The sequence below is a fragment of the Schistocerca gregaria genome, chromosome 5, assembly GCF_023897955.1.
Source record: "Schistocerca gregaria isolate iqSchGreg1 chromosome 5, iqSchGreg1.2, whole genome shotgun sequence".
Lineage (NCBI taxonomy): Eukaryota > Metazoa > Arthropoda > Insecta > Orthoptera > Acrididae > Schistocerca > Schistocerca gregaria.
Window position 1 is genome coordinate 569,583,324 of NC_064924.1, and position 25,790 is coordinate 569,609,113.

At 42.6% G+C, this 25,790-nt stretch overlaps 1 protein-coding gene and 1 non-coding gene across 3 annotated transcripts in view; one reads left to right on the top strand and one right to left on the bottom strand.

Annotated features, from left to right (window-relative positions):
* The window catches only part of LOC126271976 (nascent polypeptide-associated complex subunit alpha, muscle-specific form-like), a 339,313-nt gene that overhangs the window by 296,258 nt on the left and 17,265 nt on the right, over positions 1-25,790 (bottom strand). The window lies entirely within an intron of this gene.
* LOC126274939 (U6 spliceosomal RNA) lies at positions 24,247-24,357 on the top strand. Its single transcript, XR_007550483.1, has one exon. It is a non-coding gene; the product is annotated as a U6 spliceosomal RNA (small nuclear RNA).

Here is a 25,790-nt window from a genome sequence, read left to right on the forward strand (position 1 = left end):
ATTATTCGTGTTGTGCTGCCACCTACTGCCAGGTACTCCATATCAGCGATCTCACTAGTCATTAGACATCGTGAGAGCAGAATGGGGGTGGTCTGCGGAACTCAAGGACTTCGAACGTGGTCAGGTGATTGGATGTCACTTCTGTCAAACGTCTGCGAGATTTCCACACTCCTAAACATCCCTAGGTCCACTGTATCTGATGTGATAGTAAAGTGAAAACATGAAGGGACATGTACAGCACAAAAGCATACAGGCCGACATCGTCTGTTGACTGGCAGAGACCGCCGGCAGTTGAAGAGGGCCGTAATGTGTAATAGGCAGACGTCTATCCAGACCATCACACAGGAATTCCAAACTGCATCAGGATCAACTGCAAGTACTATGACAGCGGGAGATGAGAAAACTTGGATTCCATGTTTGAGCGGCTGCTCGTAATCCACACATCACGTCGGTAAATGCCAAATGACGCCTCGCTTGGTGTAAGGAGCGTAAACATTGGACGATTGAACAGTGGGAAGTGACGAATCACGGTACACAATGTGGCGATCTGATGTCAGTGTGTGGGTATGGCGAATGCCCGTGAACGTCATCTGCCAGAGTGTGTAGTGCCAACAGTAAAATTCGGAGGCGGCGGTGTTATGGTGTGGTCGTGTTTTTCATGGAGGGGGCTTGCACCCCTTGTTGTTTTGCACGGCACTATCACAGCACAGACCTACATTGATGTTTTAAGCACCTTCTTACTTTCCAGTGTTGAAGAGCAATTCGGGGATGGCGATTGCATCTTTCAACTCGATCGAGCACCTCTTCATAATGTACGGCCTGTGGCGGAGTGGTTACACAACAATAACATCCCTGTAATGGACTGGCCTGCGCATAGTCCTGACCTGAATCCTATAGATCACCTTTGGGATGTTTTTGAAGGCCGACTTCGTGCCAGGCCTCACCGAGCGACATCGATACCTCTCCTCAGTGTAGCACTCTGTGAAGAATTGGCTACCATTCCCTAAGAAACCTTCCAGCACCTGATTGAACGTATTCCTGCGAGAGTGGAAGCTCTCATCAAGGCTAAGGTGGGCCAACACCATATTGAATTCGAGCATTACCGATGGAGAACGCCACGGAATTGTAAGTCAGGTGGCCGGATACTTTTGATGACATAGTGTATATACGGCACGGTGACAAGTACCTCATGCACAGACTTCACAGCGATTCACCGAGTATGGATGTCGATGTAGACAAGGGCGTATTTGGTAGTAAAGTTTAAGTGTGTTAATGAATACAGGCCTGTTGCAGAAGCTGAACATGCTGACAGGAGGAATTTTAACTCGTGAACTCCACACCCATCTGGCGAATAGGTGGACTGGAAACTGACACACATCCTAACTACTGTAGCAAAGGTGAGGCACCCAACATAAGCTCTTTCTATAAGGCAGTCGTGTGATAAGATGAGCGTAGGGTTGACCTCGGAGGACGCCAAGCGCGGTAACGTAGCTCCTGTCATCCTTGATCTGTGCCTCGGCGACGTGCGGGGGCGATTAAATGGGGAATATCATAAAGAAACGTGACACTGATAAGTTGTGTGTGTGTGTGTGTGTGTGTGTGTGTGTGTTTTCCCACGAATTACGATAGCTTTGACGTCGAAATTACACATACTCTAGGCGTTACTAAACAAAGCGTTCTGAGATGAGAGTCCATGGTCGGGAATGCGGAAATCAGTATTTCAGGCGTTAGGAGATCTTGAATGAGCAACGCGGATAAAGAACGTTTCTGTAAACTGCTGACGTTTTGTAACACAGAAATGGTTGCAGCAAGGACGTTGGAGGCAATATATTGGGAAACGATATTTGTTATTACTTGTATGTATATGGTGAAACAGTACTCCACCGACAAACTTCCACAGGTTGTTCAGGACGCCTTCCGAGTATTTTGCTATAAGGGATCCACGTTCTCCGGCGGCTAATTTCAAAGTTGTTGCATTCTGTTTGGTTTCTTGCCCCAATTAGCTCTGTATCTGTATTGCACTGAAAGCAGTGCACAACAGTGCAAACGCCGGCGGTTTGCGCTCGCCCACGTTTCCTGCTGTTGACAATGGTAATGCCGTCTTTAACTTGCTGCCCTCAAGCTGGCAGTCAATAGTGCTCTGTTCTGTCTAGCGTTTCGTTTTCCGGCAATGTCAGCTGTGCATTAACAGTGATACACAGCAGTAATGTGGATGGGGTTACTAACAAATGGTTGACCGATATGAACCTCCTGTATGGGGATCACAAAAAAACGACAGGAGGGAGGCACGGCGACGCTATGTTAAGCTGTTCCGGCAGTCACAGTACTTTAAGATTATGGGAGTTGCTGCATTACTCTGTGTTGTGTGTTGTACGTTGTAGCTATTACGTATTACAGGCTTCTTCACTGTTGGGGAGATGTTTTCACACAAACAAAGGTGATTGTGGTAACAAACCGAATAAATCATAATTACATTATTACTCTGACGAGACGCCGCTCATAGGGGTCTTTCTTGCAAAAAGTTGGCCAAAATTAGAATTTGGTAATTTCTGTAGTATGAGACTCTAGAAATATACTTGTAGGGTAATAATGTACGAATATTCTTGGTAACATGAAATAAAACAAAACTGTGGTATTTTTATTTGATTCCTTATATCTTACCTACACTACTATGTATTATTCCGATGATGTCCCCTAGCTATTCATCTGAGGAATCTGTTTCTATTGGGGACACCTCTTCATCGTTAGTTTCAACTTGAGGGACGTGCCTAATCCATCCTTCGCTTGGCACCAACACGTGTAATTCCTCTTTTAGGAATGGTTTGCTGGTTTTCGTTGGCTTCGATCTCACAACTGTTATTTATGGACCGAGTTTCAGTAGTAGTCTGTTAATTACATCCAAATTGTATTCCTCTCGTGAGAATTTCCTGGCAAACGTTTGTCTGTGCAGACGAAACTTCCTATTACGAGCCTCGGCTGTATATCCTTGTGAACTGCCTGTGGTTAAGAGGACATATTCAGTGACAACTGGGCCATGCACGAAAATCTTGTGTGCAGTGGGAGATATATGATGCCATGAATGTAAATCAGTATACAGTCTTGGTGTGTCAACATTATAAGCAGCAAATTTGTCTATCTTATGTCGACCGCAAATAGCCTCTAAAATAACCCTGAATAAATGAGTTGCACACCTGATATTTCTGCTGACGTTTCAAAGTTCGCAAAAAATCTTCTACTGGTAATTCTATCAATTCTGTTCTACATCTACGTAGATACTCCGCAAGCCACCATACGTTGCCTGTGCCTCTATTAGTCATTTCCATAGCCTTGTTTAGCAACATCTACAATTAATCCCAATCGATTTCTAAACATTTCTTGTGTGACACGTTTCCTATCAGAAATAAGGTCCTCTTCCTCTTTTGAACAGATGTGCCACTTTTTGATCTCTACTCTCTAGAAAAATGCAAAATTAATTCGAAATATTTAATTCAGGCATGGTCTGTAGACAGGACGAACTGAAGAGCTCTACATTTACTACTTTGGTTTTTTAAAAGTCATTGTAGTTTTTTGAGGTAGTCTTGCAAACAAATATAGCATCTCACTGTCGATGCTTTCTGTATTGCTGCATTGCAGACCTTTGCATGTATCATACTCATCGGAAGGTGTTATATATAACACCCTCTGTTCTGGCAGCTTCTGCTTTTCGCAACGTTTCAATTTGACTGTTGATATAACTACTTTCTTCATTAGTAACACCAGCTGTTTCATGAATAAATCTAAATCTTATTGGTCTACAATAGCCAGCAGATGCTGGTGCAGGACTTTTTCCAAACAATTGGGTCTTTGTTCGAGCGACTAATAAGCTGAAGAGGCATTAAAGATAACAAAGATGTTCGCATCAGAATCGTGGTTGTTTTCAGATTTTCGTTTGAACTGAATTAGCTGGGAACCATCACGACTTCATTTATAGATAAGTTTCTATGCATTTATGTCATCATTTGGAAGATCATTTAAAACTTCTTCCAAGTATAATATTAACCGTTCGCATGTATTTAGCAACGCTTGAAGTTAAATCTCCGCACATGTAGCTGTCATCTAATAGGATTCTGCCGCAATATAGCTCTGCTTTTTAGCCGCTTGAAGGATACTGTAACCTTATCGGCTGTTCGGATTACTTCGTATTGTTTCCTTGTAAGCGAGGCTTCCACAAAGATTGACAAGGCTTGGATATGTTAATTCGTTTTTTGCTTGTAAGTCTCTCGAACTTCGATACAATGCTTGTCTGTATTTTGCTCCTCGTTATAGGAGATGAAGTAATATCTCTAGCCACTTTGGAACGTTCAACATTTTCAGATTCTCGGAGCATCATTTGACTGTCATACGTTATGTGGCTCCAAAATTTCTTCTCAGTATCTGTGTCTTACGCCTTTCAGCGTGTGCGTTTGATTCTACGAACGACTTTGATTGCCAACCAATTCGAGTTTCGCAACATGGAATTTTAATCGTATTTTGCAGAAATTATGTTTTTTTTCTTTTTTTAAGAAGGTACTTTCAACATTGTGGTAACAAAGCCATCGTTTATTTTTTTAATTGTGCCTTACATGAGACAGTTTGTGTTTAAAACCTTTGGAACATCTCTTCATATGGTCACAGAGACCTTTCCCTGTCATAATTTTGATTTTCGAAGGACCCAGGATACAGACAAAACGCTTTCAGAATAATTCATTTCGGGGACGACTTTTTTTATAACTAACATCTCATTTATGTAAAAAAAATCGTACAAAATCAAATATTCGGCGGCTACTTTTTTTTTAATTTCCAGTATGGAAATAATTTTTCTGTCACGCTGTATTAACGAATTGCAAGGAACTACCCTGAACTATAACAAAAAGAATGATTACTAAAAAAAGTAGTAAATAATATGAATGAAAATAATAAATAACGGAAAATACCCGTGTTATCGGAATCCATATTGCTTTTCACCAAACTTCTAGTAAGAACACAGTTTAGCGCATTGACAAACGAAAAGTAATTTCAGGTACTAGACAAGCTTCAGACGCACTGCAAGCGAGACGTAAATACAGACTAGTTCTAGAGCTGCGTATCAGTGCACAAATTTCTCCGGGCCAGGAAAGCTCTATTTGTCGGCTCTAATCTGCTTTTTATGTTCTCCTTGCTCGGTCCGAAGTGTGTTATTTTGCTTCCAGAGTAGGACAGTTCCTTCGCTTCATCTATTTTAATGTTAAGTTTGTCGCTAATATAATTTCTTCTACTACTCTTTGCTTTTGGCTTTCTATGGTATATTCTCACTTTATATTTTTTACTCATTAGACTATTCATTTCATTCAACACGTCCCGTAGTTCTTCTTCACTTTCATTGAGAACAGAAATGTCATAATCGAATCTTCTATTCATATCCTCTCACCCTGAATTTTAATTAGGTAAATGTGCCATCTCCTTCCGTACCCCAACCTTAGCTTCATCACTGTCTGTACAGATCTCGTCATGGCAGGTTAAACCACAAGCTTCCTTCCTTCCTTTCACTGTCTCTACGGATCTCATTATGGCAGTTTGAACCGCAAACTTCCTTCCTTCTTTGAAATTCTTCTTGCAATATTTCCTCTCTTTTAGTGATTAAGATTTCGAATGCCACTAAGTAAAGTTTTTTTTTCTAGTTCTGAGAAAGAAGAACGGATCTTCGGAAATACAGCTTGTCAGATGTAAAACGTCCACTGGATATTACTCTTTTGCTGAATTTTATGTAGGGTCACGAGGCTGATTAATTTGGAAATTCACATAAAACGTTTCCAAACAACCACCGTTAGACAATGTAAATAAGGCATAAAGAGTTTCGAGAGTTCATCTTTCATTTTCAAATGTCACGTGTGGCCATTTAAAAAAAAAAAAAATACCCCTTCGCCAATAGAACTATAGCAGTAAATTTGGGAGGTCGACCTGGCAGAGAAAGAAAACATCGAACTAGCCGGCTACTCACATCCCTCGCCCATGAGTAGGCAATCGGATGTTCATAAGCTTGCCCGGTAAACGGCTCACACGCTTCTTTATGATTCTATTTGGGAAAGCCGTTTAACCTTTTTTCCGTGGTCGCCACACAATAAGTGATCTTTGTAACATGTGTAGAAGAGAGCTGAATTCTCGAAACCAGGTACGCCTCATATAAACCAAATAACGATGGTTGTTTGGAAACTCTTTAATGTAAATTTCCACAAAAAATGTTCATTTCGCTTTGGCGAGTTAGACTACTATGAAAACTATGACCCTGCTCGCTCGGCGCTAGATGAGTACGATGATGTGTGTGTGGGGCCATCTGGAAGCGGTGGCAAGCACTAACGGGCGCCCAACAGGGATCGATACTTTTCATCTAGGTCAACCTTCGCACGCTGGCGACGACCACTGCATGCACTGTTCTTTGGCTTTCGAAGTTTCAGAAATGTATTCTCTTTTGCGTTCCATTGATTTTTCTTCTTTTTTCTAAAACAGTTAAATAATGAGAGTATAATTTTACTCGTGGATAAAGCCATCCTCATCCCCGGCGTTTGTAACACCTCCTGATATCGCAGTATCAAGACATGGAGTACACACGATTGCAATGAAATCAAATAGAGAAAGGTAGGAGGAACGTGCATAACATGAGGTCTATACTAAAGACCAAAAAGTAGTCACATGCACAGAAAGAATAAGTAAACTGCACCATTGATATTGACAACGTAGCATTGGAGTTAAAGGTAGTGCAAGGAAAGTGGGTAAAGATGAAAATGACATCTTCATTATCGCCAGAATCACAGAAGTCCCTCCTGTTATGCTGTCAAAAATAAGGACCTAAAACTATCTAGGAAATTTTTGTGTTTTAGTAGCACCTCTTCCTTTAAAACTAAGCGATCTTTATCAGTAAAATGCTTAATAAATTTCTAATTCTTCCAACAAGTTTAATATGTAGCTTTTAACTCCCTTACGCAAGAGCTCTTGACTCTTGCTTTTTGCGTTGAAGAAGGAAGTGTTCGGCAAAAGTTGAGATGGACGGATTTCTATCTCCCTTACGTAGCATATCTTGTTTTAAAAGATCTCCCTTCTTTCGTGTACAATAATCAGGACAGTCATTGCACACAATTTTATATACACTTATCTTTGTGAACTGATGTTCCTGAGCACTAACTTTGTGGATTAAATTGTGTTTAAACTATTATTAACAGGGATGACGCTCGATGAGTCACACCGTCTAAAACAAATCCCTTGCGGAGTATACGTTCAGGGATAGTAGTTAGTATTCTGAGGCCTTACACGAAGTTCGAGGACTTGTTTCGGAGATCTGCCTGACCGCCGTTTTGTGGATTACGAATATTACATACGACCGTCTTTTTTCCCCCATTGCTGCGGGCTCTTTCTTGCTTTTCTTTACATTCAAAGAGAGCTGCCATCCATTACACCGAATGGAAATTTTCGTCTGAGTCTTTCTGTATTTTTTTACGATCGTCCAACTACGGTGCTGTCCAGGACACACGAGTCTCATCAGCGGACAATCTGACCATGCTTCGTTTAGAGAAGTATAATTCAGCTCATAATGAAGATGGGCAGAGACTGAAATTAAGCTCGCAGAGAATCTGAAATTTTAAAAGACACAGGAGATTATAGTTAAATAAGATATGTGCAGTGTCTCGACCGGTAAAAGAATCGAAACACGCCAAGTGCCTTAACCAGTCCTAAAAATCAAGTACACATATTTTTCAGATGAAGCAGCGAGGAGAAACGACAAAAGAAAAATGTCAGGAATCACTCCCACCTACCAGGAAAAAACCCAACAGCTGGATTTCACGCCTACATTGAAACCATTTCGGGCCTATTACTACAGAGTGGTCTGAAAATATTTTTTTTTCTTTGTTGTCCCCTAAGTATTTTTCTGTTCGGGTAGTAGGTTGTTCTGGAAACAGCGGTGTGTATTGCGTATTTATGCCATATTCCATGTGTAAGCACGGACGCCTAATACTTGAGCCACATCTTGTAGCGAGATCGGGGGTGGATAAACACCCACACGTGGGAAACAATAGGGTGTGGAAGCGTTACTGTTGTCAGGCTTAGAAGACATTCCATTAAAAATTAAGATATTGTACTTGGAACCGCCTTAACTTTGTATCATCAGAGAACAGACGTCCTTCGATGTGGCACGTCCTTCGTCGTGGCTTAGAACATGCAGCGGGCAAAATTTGTGATAAAATCTTTCGAAAAGCCACAGCGGAAATGATTAGTGAAATCAAAAATTTCGCGAACACGCAATAATGTTTGGATTTAAAGACGGCTAAGTACTGCTAATGCGAGAAGTCTCGCTTTTGGACTGTTAACCACAATAATACAAGAAGAAAATACCAGAAAAACTGAAGACTTAACTGACGACGACCAGTTTGGATTCAAGTAAGGGAAAGGTACTACGCAATCAGTTCTCACGTTGTGCACGGTAACGGAATACAGTTTGATGAAAAACCAGAAAACGTTAGACAGTGTGCGATGGAATAAAACGTTTGTAATCCTTATGAAATAAGGGTTAGCTTTAAGACCTCGGGTATAGACCGAACACAGAAAAATAATTTAAAACATGTACAAGAAGCCAAAGTGAAGTAGTGAAAGTGCAACATTTCTTCATTGCAAGTTTTACTTCGATGCCCCTTCGTTGGATGCAATTTCTTTGCACCATATGTCCGGACCAAGATGTTTGGCTCATTCTCATCTATACAATTATTTTTCCTCTTTCGTTTTCACTGTGCACTATTCGTTGCCATATAATATTACACACAAGACAAAATAGTTGCGAATCTCTTTCTCAGCTCTGTGGTAATTCTTCTTGCTGTCAACAAATTTTTCCCCGTTTTCAGAAGCTCTTTTAACCATCGATTTTCTAACTCCTATTTTCTCCACACAGCTCTTATTTTGTGTCACTAAACTTTCGAACTACCCAAAGGATTATACGGGTTCCAAGGTCTTTCTTTCTAATGTTGTTTTGATGAAACTTTCATGTCTTCGTCTCTCCTACATTTATCCCCATATGGTACTCTTTGAGGATCCTCCCCATCATAAAATCCTCCGGGTCTACCAACTACACACATCTGTATCTGGAAGCTAATATCTGTACCCCACATAAATGAGCAGAAGTCCTTGTGTACAGTTGCAAGCTTATCAGTGCAGATACTCTAATCTGTAAGATCATAAACGCATGGCCGCCCTCAGCGATTGTAACCTGTTGTCGGCCGCACTGTCTTATCTGCTGGCGTGTCTACAGCCCGCAGCCTTTGTGGTGGCTGTCCATGCAACAGATGCAGGTCTAAAGTCCGGGATGGCCACCCCAAAATCATGGCTGAAGATACGAAAGTCGATATCAGTTTCTTGCCTCGATAACCTGTTCCATTTCTGTTTCATCAGTGTGAGTAATGTACCTCAGTTTTGCCTGAGTGCCTTTAATTGTTGCCCTGTGCTCTCGACTGCTGGCCTTCTGCCAATCTGATAACTGTTGGAAGAGTTACCTCTCCTACGAACTAACCTGTCGTGGTAAATTGCCTCTACTTTCCCGTACTCTGTCTACCGCTTTTTCAGTTCGTATTTGTCTGCTGCATCACTGAGTATTGCCATCTTAATTAAGTTCTAGCAGCCTCTCGTAATATTTGTGATATATTCGTTCGTATTACTTTTTGGAAAAGTGCTCTCTATATTATATGGACGCAAACCGTATCCCGTTCCACACATTATGCAGAACGACCCCGTCACCTCTTTACATTCTCTGCGACTAGGTATCACACACCTACGAGCAGCAAGCGTTCATTAGTTTAACCTGTCCATTCGTATTTGTTCCTCGTACGAATACTTCATTAAATGTCATATCATTTCTCTATTTGGCCAGTGAATACTTTCCTACGCTTGCAACTTGTCGGTAACAATTATAAGCCTTTTTATTAGTGTTTCGGCAATGCAAATTAAAAAAAAGCGAGTATAAAAAACAAGAAAGTGACGAAGAAGAACCGGGGGCAAAATGGAGAGAAAATCACTTTAGGCAGTTCCACCAATAGCCTTAAATATTAATGTGTTTAGTACAAGCCAATACTGGTTGCTCAAAAAAAAAAGAGCAGGTTAGCCTCCAGGAAACTAAAAAATTGTTTTAAGAAATATCATATTTAACCGAATATTACTTTTAGTAATCTTACGTGTAACGTAAAATCATTTTTTTTTTTTTACATTTCAGATTGTTTAAATGTTTGCTATTGCCTACGGAACCATGATTGTAACCAGGCGTGTAGATCTTCGTCCCAAGAAAATCGGCGGCTACAAACGTCTTTCTTCAGGACTCCAAAAATATGGAAATCGTATTAGGAGAGATCAAAACCGTAGGAGCGATGTGTAAGGGCTTCCCAGCGAAACTTCTTTAGCACAGTGGAAACAACTTTGGCGCCGTGTACCGTCCGATCTCTCCCCAGGCTATTTCCATATTTTGGAGCACTGAACAAAGACATTCGTGGCGGTCGATTTGCTTGGGATGAAGATGTACACATCCGAGAACAATTATGATTCTGTAAGCAACAGCAAACATTTTTCCACGAAGGCACTGACCGTCTTGTCTCACAGCGGGACAAATGTATTATTCTTTTCGTATCTGTCTCGTTTTCGTTTGACTGCCGCTTATATATAAAGGGTGTTCCACGAGAAATGGCCAATATCCAGGGATATAACAGGAACGATCGTTCAACACAAAAACAGTTAACTTTTTTATTTAATCATATGTCTGGGCCTCCCCGTCGGGCAGGCCGTTCGCCGGGTGCCGGTCTTTCAATTTGACGCCACTTCGGCGACCTGCAGTCGATGAGGGTGATAGGATGATGATGATGATGAGGACAGCACAACACCCAGGCCCTGGGCGGAGAAATTTCCGCGACCCAGCCGGGAAGCGAACCCGGGCGCAGAGGATTGACAATCCGTCACGCTGACCATTCAGCTACCGGGTGCGGACAGAAAGTTCACTAAATGTTGGTTCTAAAATGCTATTAGCACTTCTTCTTAAAAGCCGGCCGCCGTGGCCGAGCGGTTCTAGGCGCTTCAGTCCGGAGCCGCGCTGCCGCTGCGGTCGCAGGTTCGAGTCCTGCCTCGGGCGTTAATGTGTGTGATGTCGTTAGCTTAGTTGGGTAGTCCCTGACATGTTACGTCCCGTAGTGCTTAGAGCCATTTGAACCATTTGATTTACCCGCTGTCGACGGAAAGCGTCAGCTTGTTTCCCTTTACAGACAAAATTATTCTTAAAACGTTATTTTACGTTACCATTCGATAGAGCAGTCCCAAATTAGTCTACTGTTATATTTGTTTTATGGATATGTATTAAGAGGGCAGTAAAAGACGAAGCAGCGATAGAGCTGTTGGCCCGTGCTGACTGCTACCTCCAAACAGCGGCACTGCTCATTCGCTGCTGGGGTACTCGTTATTCTTCGTGTATTATTGCCCCTGTTAATACCTATGGATAAAACAAATATAGCACTAGACTAATTTGGGACTGCCCTATTGAAGGGCCAGGCAAAACAACGTTTTAAGAATCATTTCGTTTGTAAAGGGAAACAACCCGATGCATTCGGTCGACACAATACGCCGCATGAAAGACTTGCTGAGCAGTATTTGTCTCCACAGACTGTAGCTTCACATTGCAAAAAATAGATTACGAATATCTGCACAAACACCAGAGAAAATGCGCCTGGTGTCTCTTAGGAGATACACCGTCTATATCTCTAGTGATGGCAAACGATTCATTACACTATTTCCTTGTATCTGCTTTATAAAGTTGACTTCATGTCCCATGATTGCTCATTTAGGTGACGTACAGTAACTCTGAGACGCGATGTTGACTTCAGACTTGGTTCGTTAAGCGCAGCTGCGAGTGCAGCTGTTCCTCATTCCAGAGCTCTCTGACGTTCACAATCACGCAGCGAAGGGTGTGTGTTCACTTTGCCGCCGCTCCATCAGACGCGTCGTAGTTCGCAAGGCTGTTGTCGAAGTAAACTGAACATTTCACTGAGGAACACAGGATCTTCGCGAGTCGGTGACACTGGTTGACGTGAGTGTACGTCATTCGCAAGGGCTGCATAATCTGTACGCGCCCTTATAATACGGGCCAGAGGCGGGTGACACAAAATGGGAGAAACGACGAGTACAAACTGATGTTCTGTTTACTTGAAGCAAGAGCTGCAATTCATTACACCGCCTGGAAATTTTCCCAAGTCGTATTGCGCTACTTCACGATAATCGAACGACGAAGAATTCTTGTAGGCATAAGCATCGTCAGCGTACACTGTAGTAGGGTTCACTGCCCTATTTTGCACACCGTCTACGTGTAAGAAAAGATCTCATGTCATTGTTGACTGGGAAACCCCGAGGGTTTGTTCAGCCGGCTAAGCGGAAAACGTTTCCTACCTCCGCCCACAATTACCTCGGTCGACACAATACGCCGGTGCGTAGGAGTTGCGTCTTTTAAGTACATATGACGAGTGCTAGTATGAGAGAAGGAGGAGGGTCGAAACCTTACTCCTCTTGATCAGCGCCGGCTTAAACATCCGTCCCTATACGACGGTCGGGTCGCCATCAACAGTGTCACATGTCCTCGCTTCTTGAGATTCTGTTGAGAGGTTTCGAATTTAATGCAGGACGTTCGTGTATATTGTAAAGTTTGGTAATAAGAAACTTCACATCTCCTCCGCTTGCCGCCAAATGCTGTTGGTGAGATTTTCTTCCACTACCAGCTACCTCCGAGTCGAGTGCCACCGCACGGTTACTGAGGCGACTTGCTTATGTGCAGTGGTAAGTCAGTGGTCGTATTGTAATTCCATGCGCACGGCCAGTCTTGCTTCTGTTTGTGTTCGCCAGTCAACGTGCGGCATAACGTACAGGGTTCTATCGGCCAAGATTTCTTCACAGCTGTCACATGCCTGTGTCGCTACCCTAAAAGACCCTATCCTGTTTATTAGGCGAGGATTTGGTGTAACAATCGGGTCCCCAACAACACTCTCGCGGTCACCATGGCGCCTGCGGAACGATTTACATGTGCCACTCTACACCACGATAAAAAGGTAGGTATTGAACAAAATGTTAATTTACTTCTGATGGAGCACTAAAAATGGTAGGTAATATCAATGGAAAAAATACAAATCATTTCTAAGCTTTATGTCATATCGCTTCCTTCCTTCCTTCCTTCCTTCCACCCCTTCAAGCAAATCATGAAAATTGTTCCGAAATTAGTAACGCTTCATTCGAGCAGCCCCTTGTAACACCGTCTTTTCACAGCCATATCAGTTGATCCTGTGGATTTTAAAGTCATCCTTCATACTGAAGTTCGTTGGCTCCTTAAAGGCAAAGTCCTTGCACGCCTTGTAATTCTGACTGAAGAAATACAAAATTATCACCATACCGCAAATAAACATTTTGTGTGCATATGGACACAAAATAAACAACTGAAGACGCCTGTCAAATTTTTATGTCTAAACAACTAAAGACGCCTCTCGTATTTCGAATGTATCAAGACAACCGTAATACAGTCAAGTAACATTTTTTATACTGATCCGATGTAAAAATGAAATATTACAAATCCAGGTGCGTCACAAAAGATATATTGCACGGCTGTAACCAGTGCACACAAAATATTTGAAAATTTAGTATTTCATGTTCATGCCTTCTAATACAGGGTGTACGGAAATTCCCGTTACAAACTTCTTGGACATGTAGAGGGGAGTGAGTATATAATATTGTAAGTAGGCTGTGTAGGTTTTTATGTTGGTAACGCCACGTAGCAGTCTGTATGAAAATCACTGACTGTGCTGTGTGCAGTCTGTGGCTGGTTGGCATTGTTGGAGCATTAGCTATTGTAGTGTTGGGCAGTTGGATGTGAACAGCGCATAGCGTTGCGCAGTTGGAGGTGAGCCGCCAGCAGTGGTGGATGTGGGGAGAGAGATGGCGGAATTTTGAGAGCGGATGATCTGGACGTGTGTCCATCAGAGACAGTAAATTTGTAAGACTGGATGTCATGAACTGATATATATTATGACTTTTGAACACTATTAAGGTAAATACATTGTTTGTTCTCCATCAAACTCTTTCATTTGCTAACTATGCCTATCAGTAGTTAGTGACTTCAGTAGTTTGAATCTTTTATTTAGCTGGCAGTATTGGCGCACCTGTATTGCAGTAGTTCGAGTAACGAAGACTTTTGTGAGGTAAGTGATTCATGAAAGGTATAGGTTATTGTTAGTCAGGGCCATTATTTTGTAGGGATTATTGAAAGTCGGATTGTGTTGCGCTAAAAATATTGTCTGTCAATTTAGTGATGATCAGAATAAGTAAAGAGAAAACTGAGTACGTTGAGTTTTGCTCAGCTGTTTGAAAATCAAATAACGTAGAGGTTTACCAGCAGTCATTTATAATTTTCCAAAGGGGACGTTTCAATATTTTAAACGGAAAACCGTGTCCGGAAACGTATTGTTTTCATGCTACAACTGTTTGAAAACATGTTTGCTAGGTATGTTTGCAACAGGGTAGTCTTGGGGGAGGGGGGAGGGGGGAGTGTTTACGTCGGATTGTTTGACGTCTATCCTATCTCTCTCACCTGGTTCGAGTCTCATTCACATGTTTGTGAGCGTTAAGAGTTGGTATGGAGTGTCGAAGGTGGTATAATGTAGTAGTTGGTCATCTATAACATGCCAGATGGTGCAAGGACCAACATCCGTTACTCATGTTCTCACTAAAGGGTTCTCTTCAACATGATGAGTTCCAGTTTGGATGTGCGGCGTCTCCCTGGCGTACCAGAGTCACGCCTGCTGACAGTGAAGGTACACTTTCTCGAAGTCGCTGCGTAATTGTGCCGAAAAAGAGTATGCGATGGAGTCGGACGCTGTGCATAACCATGTTGATAGAGGGTATAGAACTATCATGTCAACAGTATTCTGCAAACAAGTACTCAACCATGTTGCTGTAACACTCAGACACATGGATGAGGGTCGAACCAGGTCAGAGATGTGGGATAAACATCAAATGACATCAGCCAATCCGACATAAGCCCCCCCCCCCCCAACCATAACTACACTATTACAAATCTAGTTATAAAACATATTTTCAAACGGTTGTAGCACGGAAACCGTACGTTTACGGATATGGGTTCTTATTCAATATATTATACTCTCATTCCCATCCATAAGTCCTAAAAGATTGTAACGGAATTTGGTTTGAGGATGAACGGAAGATTCGAAACTAGTCACTAATAAAAATGTTATTTGCAAGTCTGACACAAACTTTAATTAGTAAATTACAATTTTCTTATTTTAGTTAAGATTATAAACAATAATTATTGTGTGTTAAATTTATAGTTTTGGAATCATTTTTGTTTTATGTGGTGTGTGTATTATTAAGTATATTCCACTACAAATTTAATCTAAAGAAACAAAAAGCACATGGCACCCGCCACTGTTTGATATTGCAGAATGTGCTGTTACATATAAAACGGTTGGACGACCTTATAATACCGTATATTGCCCAATTGGCGCGGCTTGAAAATGGAGGGTACTTGATTGTGCCACGCTATCCGCTGTCGTGAAAGGCCCCGAGGCCGGCAATGACCACAGCTGGCGAGTCCTGTGGCCTTCGAACAGCAGCGCTGCCTCATGTGCTGCCAAGAAAGCGTAGTCGCCACGCCAGACAGCTTCCTTCGGCCGAGAAAGCAGGCCGGGATTTGAATATGACTGAAGGGTTGTGCTTGGATCTAGGGATGGGGAGAGGGAGGGGTCATTCTAGGGAGCTGGCCCGCGTGGGAACTGGCCGAAAGGTTACCTCTACACATCTGGAGAACGGGTTCGTAGCATTGTGTGCCGCCAAGAACGTAATCGGGGCCAGCGAGACATTCATCGCTTGCTCGTATAGCGGCTCCATCCTGTGTTCATAGCTAAGGGGCGATGTTGACGGCAGAGCGCTCGTGGCCGAAAAAAGAGGAGATAATTTACAGGCCCCTCGACATTTGTGGTCAGTAGTATCGCAGCAATCGCCTGCAAACCGATTCCGATGAATACGGCGTAATAGTCGGACTACAGCAGAGAGTAATTCCTGTGAAAGGATTTAGGTTATTGGGGATCCGTTTTCGCAAAAACGGTATTCGAAGGTTCCTTTTGGCTCATATGGAATCCTTACAGCAGTGGAACATAAGAAAACTTTATTTGTAAATGTAAGGCACGTTACCTAACATTTGCCGAGAAGTGGAAGAATTAGTAGCTTCGATCAGGTTCTGAAAAATTGGAAAGCCCCTGCTACCAAATCTACGATTAAAGTACACTGAGGTGGCAAGTCAGGGGACACGAAAGCGCACATATACAGATGGAGGCAATGTCGCGTACACAAGGTATAAAAGGCTAGTATTTTGGCGGAGCTGTCATTTGTACTCGGGTGATTCATGTAGAAAGGTTGTGGCCGCATGACGGGAATTAACCAACTGAACGAGGAATGGTCGTGGGAGATAGACGGATGGGGCATTCCGTTTCGGAAATCGTTAGGGAATTCAATATTCCGGAGATCCAGAGTGTCAAGAGTTTGCCGAGAATACCGAATTCCAGACATTACCTCTGAGGACGGACAACGCAGTGGCCGACTGCCTTCATTTAACAACCTACAGCAGTTGCATTTGCGCTGAGTTGTCATTGCTGAGAGACAAGCAACATTACGTCATATGCCTGTCGAAATCGATATGGGACGTATAGAAGAACGTATAAGTTAGGACAGTGTGACGAAATTTTTCGTTAATGGGCTATGGCAGCAGACGACCGACGCCACAGCGCCTTTGCTAACAGCAAAACATCGCCTGCAGCGCCTCTCGTGGTCTCGTGACCATATCGGTTGTACCCTAGACAACTGGAAACCCGCGGTCTGGTCAGATGAAAACGTGGTGCTATGCATATGATTGTGAATCGAAACAACAATCAAGTCAGTGGAAGACTTCCAGTTCGCCAAACCCGAAGACAGCATGTCGGGTTAAATGAAACATTGAGAAAATGCTGACTTTCTTCGATGTGAGACGAGTCATCCATTCAGAGTTTGTTTCGCAGGCTCAGACGGTTAGCCAGGCTTTCTACTTAGAAGTTTTGAGAAGATTGTAGCAGTGTGCAGCGCACGTTGCCTGATTTGGGGCAGTCGGGTGACCAGCTTTTCCATCACGACAATGCCCCAGCTGAAACAGTTCTGTCTCTACGACAATCCTTGAACAAACCTCCACACCACCCCATACTGACCCGATCTTGCCTTGTGCAACCTTTTTTTTGTTTTCTAAAATGGAAAAAAGACATGGAAGGAAAGCGTTTTGCTGATGTTACTGAGGGGAAGGAAGAAAACGTCGGACCTGCCGCCACCCATCACAAAAGATGAATGTAAACATTGTTTTGAAAACGCAATAAAATATTACACAAGTGTATTAGTGCAAGTAGAGAGCACTTTGCACGGGATTGAAGGTTTATGCTGAAAAACAGTAAGTTCGGTTTCTTTTGGGTACCCCCTCGTATATAAACGTGCATATCGCACAGACAGGATTATTCAAATAACAGATTGCGCTCAGAAGTACACGCCATCACTGTTTTCGGCTCCCTCCGTGAATGAAAAAGCAGGAACCTTAATATGTGTCTCTATCATTAGTATCTTTAATTCCAGAATTTCAAGACAGTCTCAAAATAGAATGAAAAATTGTCGTGTGGCGTTACCTACGGCTCAAGAAGGGTATAAATTTGTTAATTGTTATAAGTAATTAATTTATTTTTCAGAAATCAGTTCCACAATTCAATTCATCACTTTTAACAGCTGAACCCGATTTTCGTGGAAAATCTAGATGATCGAAGAAACTCTAGAGCTTGAAGCAACATATACTGCAGCGAACCATTTCCAGATTTCCAAGGTGCTTCCAGTTTTTTTTCCGTTTCCTTTTAAAAGTTTCTTCCAGTATTCCAGTATTGTTTACTTTGGCAACTGCAATCTGCTTGAATCGTACTATTGTGTCCAAGAAGACGAGCCCCAGCACCGTAATCTTCACTTGCTGCACGTCCGCCTGCAGGCACGCCGCCAACACTTGACAACTGGGGCAGTCCTCGTAAGGAAATGGGCTCTCTCAGGAAATCAGGCAGCGAGCCAGGGCTCGGCACGTGCTTCTACAGGGAGAAAGGCAGCCGCACGGCGACCACAACACTGAATGGACGAATGAACTTAAGGGAAAGAAAAAGCAAACGATTACAAGTTGCTGGTCGATGTTATAAATCTACATTTCACTGACGGTAAACATAAGACTATAGTGATCTTATCGTTTTAAAATTACAGAGCTATCAGGGATACAATATAGGGAGCGAAAAGTAATCTATGAGTTTACGTATTGTCATTTTATCATTTGGAGATAGTGAATGAAGCTGTGGACGCTAGGAAATGGAATGTAAAGTGAGAAATCTGTACATTTCCGATAGATTTTTCAATTTGAGTTCAATAGACGGGGACAGCGGCGGAAGCAATCAGAAATATTTGCGCTGTGTTTGCTGATAATGTCACTGTACAGAGCACAGTAAGAAAATGGTGTAAGTAGGATGTTTATGTTTTTATGTTGGGAACGCCACGTAGCGCTCTGTATGAAAATCACTGACTGTGCTGAGTGCAGTCTGTGGCTGGTTGGAATCATTGTTGGAATATTAGCTTGTGTAGTGTTGGGCAGTTGGATGTGAACAGCAGGTAGCGTTGGGCAGTTGGAGGTGAGCCGGCAGCAGTGGTGGTTGTGGAGAGAGACATGCCAGAGTTTTGAGAGGTTGCTATAAGCGGACGATCTGCACAGGTCTCCGCCAGAAAAAGGAAATTTGTAAAGATGGATTTCATGAACTGATAGATCTATATATATATATGATGACTTTTGAACGCTATTAAGGTAAATACATTGTTTGTTCTCTATCAAAATCTTTCGTTTGCTAACTATGCCTATCAGTAGTTAGTGCCTTCAGTAGCTAGAATCTTTTATTTAGCTGGCAGTAGTGGTGCTCGCTGTTTGCAGTAGTTTGAGTAACGAAGATTTTTGTGAGGTAAGTGATTCATTAAAGGTATAGGTTATTGTTAGCCAGGGCCATTCTTTTGTAGGGATTATTGAAAGTCAGACTGCGTTGCGCTAAAAATAGTGTGTGTCAGTTTAGTGATGATCAGAATAAGTAGAGAGAGAAATGTCTGAGTACGTTCAGTTTTACTCAGCTGTCTTTGTATCAAGTAACGTAGGAGTTTACCAGCACAGTAAATCATAAATTTCCAAAGGGGACGTTTGAATGTTTTTCTCGTTTCAAGAAGGATCGTTTTGGCATTAGTGATTCTCCATCTGCAGGAAGACCTTCGGGGTTTGCTGGAGATCGTTTAAACGCATTAAGCCACAATGATCCACGTCTTTCTAACTGAGAACTGGCAAATATGACGAACCGTGATCATTCCACCATCATTGGTATGGGTACCGCATGCTTTAAGCCAAAAATCACAAAAATTTGCGGGTGGCAGTATGTGCATCTCAGCTTGCTCGTCACCATTTGGCTCGTGAACAACACCGAGAACTCCTGTCCTGTATCATTATTACTGGTGAGGAGAAATGAAGTCTCTATGCTCACATAAGGAAAAGAAAGGAGCTAAAACAAAGCAGCAACTCCCAGTACAAAGAACTACACGCATCCACAAAAGATAATGTTATCCATGTGGCGGAACAGCGACGGCGTGGTGTACTACGAACTGCTCCCCAGAATGTAAACATCACTGCTGGCATTTATTGTCAACAACTGAGACTTTTGCAGACGATATCCAAGAAACGACCAGGGGGACAGCGCGAAGTGATACCACTCCACGATACCGATAACGTTCGCCGGAATTGGGCTGCATTGGGAAGTCATTCCGCACACACTACCTTATGCCCTTGATCGTGTGTTCACAGATTTTCACCTGTTTTGCTCTCTATTGAAAACCCTCAAAGGAACTTCCTTTCCCAATGAAAATGCGTTCCGAATGTGGCTCGGTGAGTTCTTACCCTCAAAACCACAAGATGTCTACAGTCGTGAGACCGAAAAGTAGCCTCAGCATTGGTAGTGTTGCAAATATTGAAGGAGAATACGTCTCTGTCGTTTTTATTAAATTCAAGGAAAAACGCTACCAACTTATGCATCAATCCTTTATATTATACATATATTTCAAATTCTGAAGGTGGCAGGGGTAAAATACAGGGAGCGTAAGGCTATTTACAATTTGTACAGAAACAAGATGGCAGTTATAAGAGTCGAGGGACATGAAAGGGAAGCAGTGGTTGGGAAGGAAGTGAGACAGGGTTGTAGCCTCTCCCCGAGGTTATTCAATCTGTATATTGAGCAATCAGTGCAGGAAACAAAAGAAAAGTTCGGAGTAGGTATTAAAATCCATGGAGAAGAAATAAAAAGTTTGTGGTTAGCCGATGACATTGTAATTCTGTCAGAGACAGCAAAGGACTTGGAAGAGCAGTTGAACGGAATGGATAGTGTCCTGAAAGGAGGATATAAGATGAACATCAACAAAAGCAAAACGAGGATAATGGAATGTAATCGAATTAAGTCGGGTGATGTTGAGGGTATTAGATTAGGAAATGAGGCACTTAAAGTAGTAAAGGGGTTTTGCTATTTGGGGAGCAAAATAACTGATGATGGTCGAAGTAGAGAGGATATAAAATGTAGACTGACAATGGCAAGAAAAGCGTTTCTGAAGAAGAGAAATTTGTTAACATCGAGTATAGATTTAAGTGTCAGGAAGTCGTTTCTGAAAGTATTTGTATGGAGTGTAGCCATGTATGGAAGTGAAACATGGACGATAAATAGTTTGGACAAGAAGAGAATAGAAGCTTTCGAAATGTGGTGCTACAGAAGAATGTTGAAGATCAGATAGGTAGATCACATAACTAATGAGGAAGTGTTGAATAGGGATGGGGAGAAGAGAAGTTTGTGGCACAATTTGACCAGAAGAAGAGATCGGTTGGTAGGACATGTTTTGAGGCATCAAGGGATCACTAATTTAGTATTGGAGGGCAGCGTGGAGGGTAAAAATCGTAGGGGGAGACCAAGAGATGACTACACTACGCAGATTCAGAAGGGTGTAGGTTGCAGTGGGTACTGGGAGATGAGGGGATCCCGACGGGCAGGTTCAGTTAGCTAATTGGAAAAGCTTTTCGCATCCTCAGCTCCCGCAGGCACCCACCCTTCGCGAAGTGCGAGCTAAGTTTATGAGTTAAGTGTAGATGACCGTAATTGTGCCTGTGAAGTGTAGTGTCTGTTCGCGTTGGAGATGATGAAACACGCAACAGGGTGGCACCTGGTGCCGGCGCACACCCTAGTTGTCTCAAAGACCACCAACGAGGCAGCCGAGCTTAGCCCTGCATTGCTACAGCTGGGTCTCGCGGACTCTGACTTGTGTGAGTGATTCGTTTTCGTTAGGTTCGCAACGCTGCACACGAGCAGCGTTCCTTGTAACTCTCTACCTGACACAACTGTGCCATTTGCTCGTCAAGTGACAGTGGAAGTCCACTGTCTAGGAGTGCTTGTAGCGTGTTTTTGTCTGCCAGACCGACCATAGCAAGTAGGTGAGTACTTGTTGGGGCTGTAGGACCCAGAGTAGCAATGATGGTATCTTTTGTCCCAACACAAATACGTTGTAGCACACACATTCACATTGCTGAATCAGCCTATTTATTTCAGACGAGGGCTATAATGGACGGAACAGCAGTTCTGTGTAACGATGCACTGCGAAATGAAATCGTTAGTGACGAATCTGGTGCGGAGGTGAAGACGTAGACTTCGAACTGTATAGTGAACACGATACGGAAAGCGACGAAAGTGGGGATGACAGAGATAGATGTCAGAACAATAAGAAATATTTTGTTGGTAAGGACAAGCCTACTAAATGGATGAAAGACATGGCTACTCCTCGTATCAGAACGAGGTCACATAATATTGTGTCACATATTGCTGGTGTTAAGGGAATGGCAAACAATAAAAGGACAGACGTAGATATATGGCGGCTGTTTTTCACGGATGAAATAGTGGATTAAGTAGTGATACATACTAACCAATGTATCGCATCCGCTAAGTCGAGATACTCTTCGTCTCAGACCTTTATTCAAGAGACAGATAGAGGTAAAATGAAGCATTTCTTGGTCTGTTGTATTTGGGTGGAATCTACAAGGTTGGTAGGTTTAATTTAGAAGAACTCTGGGACACAGGTGGAATAGGATTGGAATTATTGTACTCTACAATGACCCTGCAGAGATTCAGGTTTCTGGCACTGTGTCTGAGATTTGACGATAAGTCAACGAGGTCCGACAGCCGAAAAGAGGATAAATTGGCTCCTATACGAAATATATTTGATTTGTTCACCAAAATGTGCATTCCACCCTATTCTCTTGGAGAATATGTCACTGTAGATGAAATGCTTGTTAAATTTCGAGGACGATGTAGTTTTCGAATGTACATTCCTTCCAAGCCTGGCAAATGTGGAATAAAGGTGTTCACTCTATCCGATACAAGAGCGGCGTACACGTCAAATTTGGAAGTTTATTTAGGTGAGCAGCCAGATGGTCCGAGTAAGTTGAGTAATCGTGCAGCTGATTCCATCAAAAGGTTGTGTAATCATATTTCCAAAACCTCAAGGAACATAACGATGGATAACTGGTTTACTGATCTGGCCCTGTCACTTCTGAAAGACCATAAATTAACACTTTCGGGAACAGTAAGGAAGAACAGGATAGAAATTCCCTCAGAATTCGTGAACACAAGAGGTAGAAATGCTTTTACAAGTATCTTTGGCTTTCAGAAGACATGCACATTAGTGAATTATGCATCAAAGAAAAGCAGGTGCCTAGTTCTAATGAGTACATTGCACCTTGACAACAGAATTGATGCGAGAACTGGGGAAGAAATGAAGCCGGAGATGATAACTTTACATAATGCTACTAAGGGTGGGGTAGAATTAGTAGATCAGATGTGTGCCAACTATGACGTAGCAAGAACAGCTAGAAGGTGGCCGTTGGCGTTATTCTTTTGCTTACTGAATGGAGTTAACAAAAATGGTTCAAATGGCTCTGAGCACTATGGGACTTAACTTCTGAGGTCATCAGTCTCCTAGAAATTAGAACTACTTAAACCCCACTAACCTAAGGACATCACACACATCCATGCCCGAGGCTGGATTTGGACCTGCGACCGTAGCTGTCGCGCCTCCAGACTGTAGCGCCTAGAACAGCTCGATCACACCGGCCGGCTCGGAGTTAACAACCAGGGGGAGGCCACGAGGAGAGACTTTCTGATATCGCTTGGGAAGGCTCTTGTCAGAGGCCAATTACTACACACGGTTGGCTGTAAGCATATCAACCGACCTCTCAAAAGATCTGTCAACAGACTGGCGGGGGGGGGGGGGGGGGGGGGCGCCGTAGCAACGGTGGTACAAACGAACACAGTAGCAACGCAGGGTTAACGTCCCCACCAGACCAACGGATCACCATCAACAGAGTCGCATGACCTCACTCCATGAGACACTGCCGAGAGATTCGGAACTGAATCCAGGACATTGGCGCAAAGAAACTTCACGCTCCCCCCCCCCCCCCCCCCTCCCCCCTCCCCTGCTCCTCTGCCATCAAAATGTGACACAAATGGACTAAAAGAAGGGATAGGCCTATGGGAGACATTCTGAGACAACAAAGAATCGTACAGTTGGAAAAAGAATGGGTCTGTATAAAACTTTCATCATAAGAATTAACCTGACGTAAACAAACACAAACGCGATGGTTGGTCAGAAGCCCTAGCACACTTACACTGGTGTTGTTACGCTCTTGGAAGTAGGTCCTACTTGTGTATTACATACCTTATTACTAAGTTACGTTATGTGAAAGATATTCAAATGTATTAGCAGCCATCAAAGTTTTTCATACTCACGCTTTAACTACGTAGTTTTTATTTCAAAAATCGTATACAGTCACAGCGTCTTCAGTGTTGTGCTCAGATGTCGCGCTGTTAATCCGCAGTATGAAAATGGCTGAGGCTGCTTTCTGTTGCGTGTGAAACACGGTTAAAAAGTGCCGAGAAATGGGCTGTTCTTAATGATTTTCTCAAATTTATGGAGATAATTTGCTTTTAAGTTTTCCCAGCGTTGTATATAATGCAGTTGATAAAAAAACCCACACTGGACGTACTCGCTTCGGCGGTACATATATGTACTACATTTGTAACGATACAGAGAAGATTAGCATGGCCCCTGCGCAAGGATGACACGCAAAATCGTGAAGCGTTTAATATTTAAAAAATCAAAAAGAACTAAAAAAATAAAAAGTGTAGCGCAGTAGATACCACAATAGAATGTAAACCAAATGCGGCTCTTCGTGCATTGGTTCAAATTTCCCCAGAATCATTTTTTTTCTCATTCAATTTCAAATGCCTACATGTCGCTCATCATCATTTTTTATAAACCATACACGTCTTCTTGTTTCTAATTACATATCAGCCGCAAAATTCCTGTTTCCATTTGACATACAAATTCTTAATTATCGATGTTTCATGAACGACTGTTCATAAACATTATTTAAATTAAGAACACATAACAATTTAATTTTTTAAAGAAAAATGAAAACCAAATCCTCTTTATTTGGACTATGTCCACCGTTTTATACCACAGAGATAGATAAGTATCGTAGAAACATGAAAGACAATAATTTTCACAGCATCGAGCACATCATACAAATGCTGCATTTTTACATTTGCCACTATACCATTACGATATGAACCCAACAGAACTGATCTGGAGCCAAGCTGTGGGATTTGGCCTGAGACGTAACAAGACTGTTAAGCTACCAGACGTACTAGAACTAAAGCACGCAGCTTTTTCACGCGTCACTGCCGAACGCTGCCTGGATATAGAAGGACTCGTCATAAAAAGAAGAAGAAAAAATGCTGCGCCTGGTTGGCTTCGTGGATTCTGTTGTTGATAGCCTTGTTATCAACGTAGCAGGTGACACTTCCAGAACTGAAATCTATTTCTCGGATTCCGATAAGGAAGGAGCTACGAGATTACCAGACGACTGACTGTAATACCTTCAGTGGTTCAAATGGCTCTGAGCACTATGGGACTCAACTGCTGTGGTCATTAGTCCCCTGAACTTAGAACTACTTAAACCTAACTAACCTAAGGACATCACACACATCCATGCCCGAGGCAGGATTCGAACCTGCGACCGTAGCAGTCGCTACCTTCAGTGGCTTCAATATTTAATTATACGGTGATATCCTTCAATACTCTCTTACGCTACACACAGCTCATGCAGAGAAATTATCATGCGGTTAAGTCAGGGATTTTCATCATTCTTGTTTTTAATTACAATAGTACGTTAGCTGAAAATGATAACGTGTTGCGGTTTTCGTCCGCTCGTCTAAGGAGCGTATTGTGGGAGATTTGCAGTGTATTATTTCATTCCGCTTAAAATTTAAATGACATTCGAAGCAGTATTGCTCCTCCGCTCGTCTCTTTTTGCGTGTGAACTGCAGCTGGCCACGGCACTGCAGGCTACCTGTGCCAGCTGACCGGCCAGTGCTCTCCAAGTAAAATGCGTAGGTAAAGCCGTTGTCTCGTATTATCGCTAAGTCCATGTGCGCGTAACGCACTGCGCAAAACGTTCCCTTATTATCGTACTGGACGGTACTCGAGATTGATTTGCTGCACTCCCACGTAAAACGGAAATC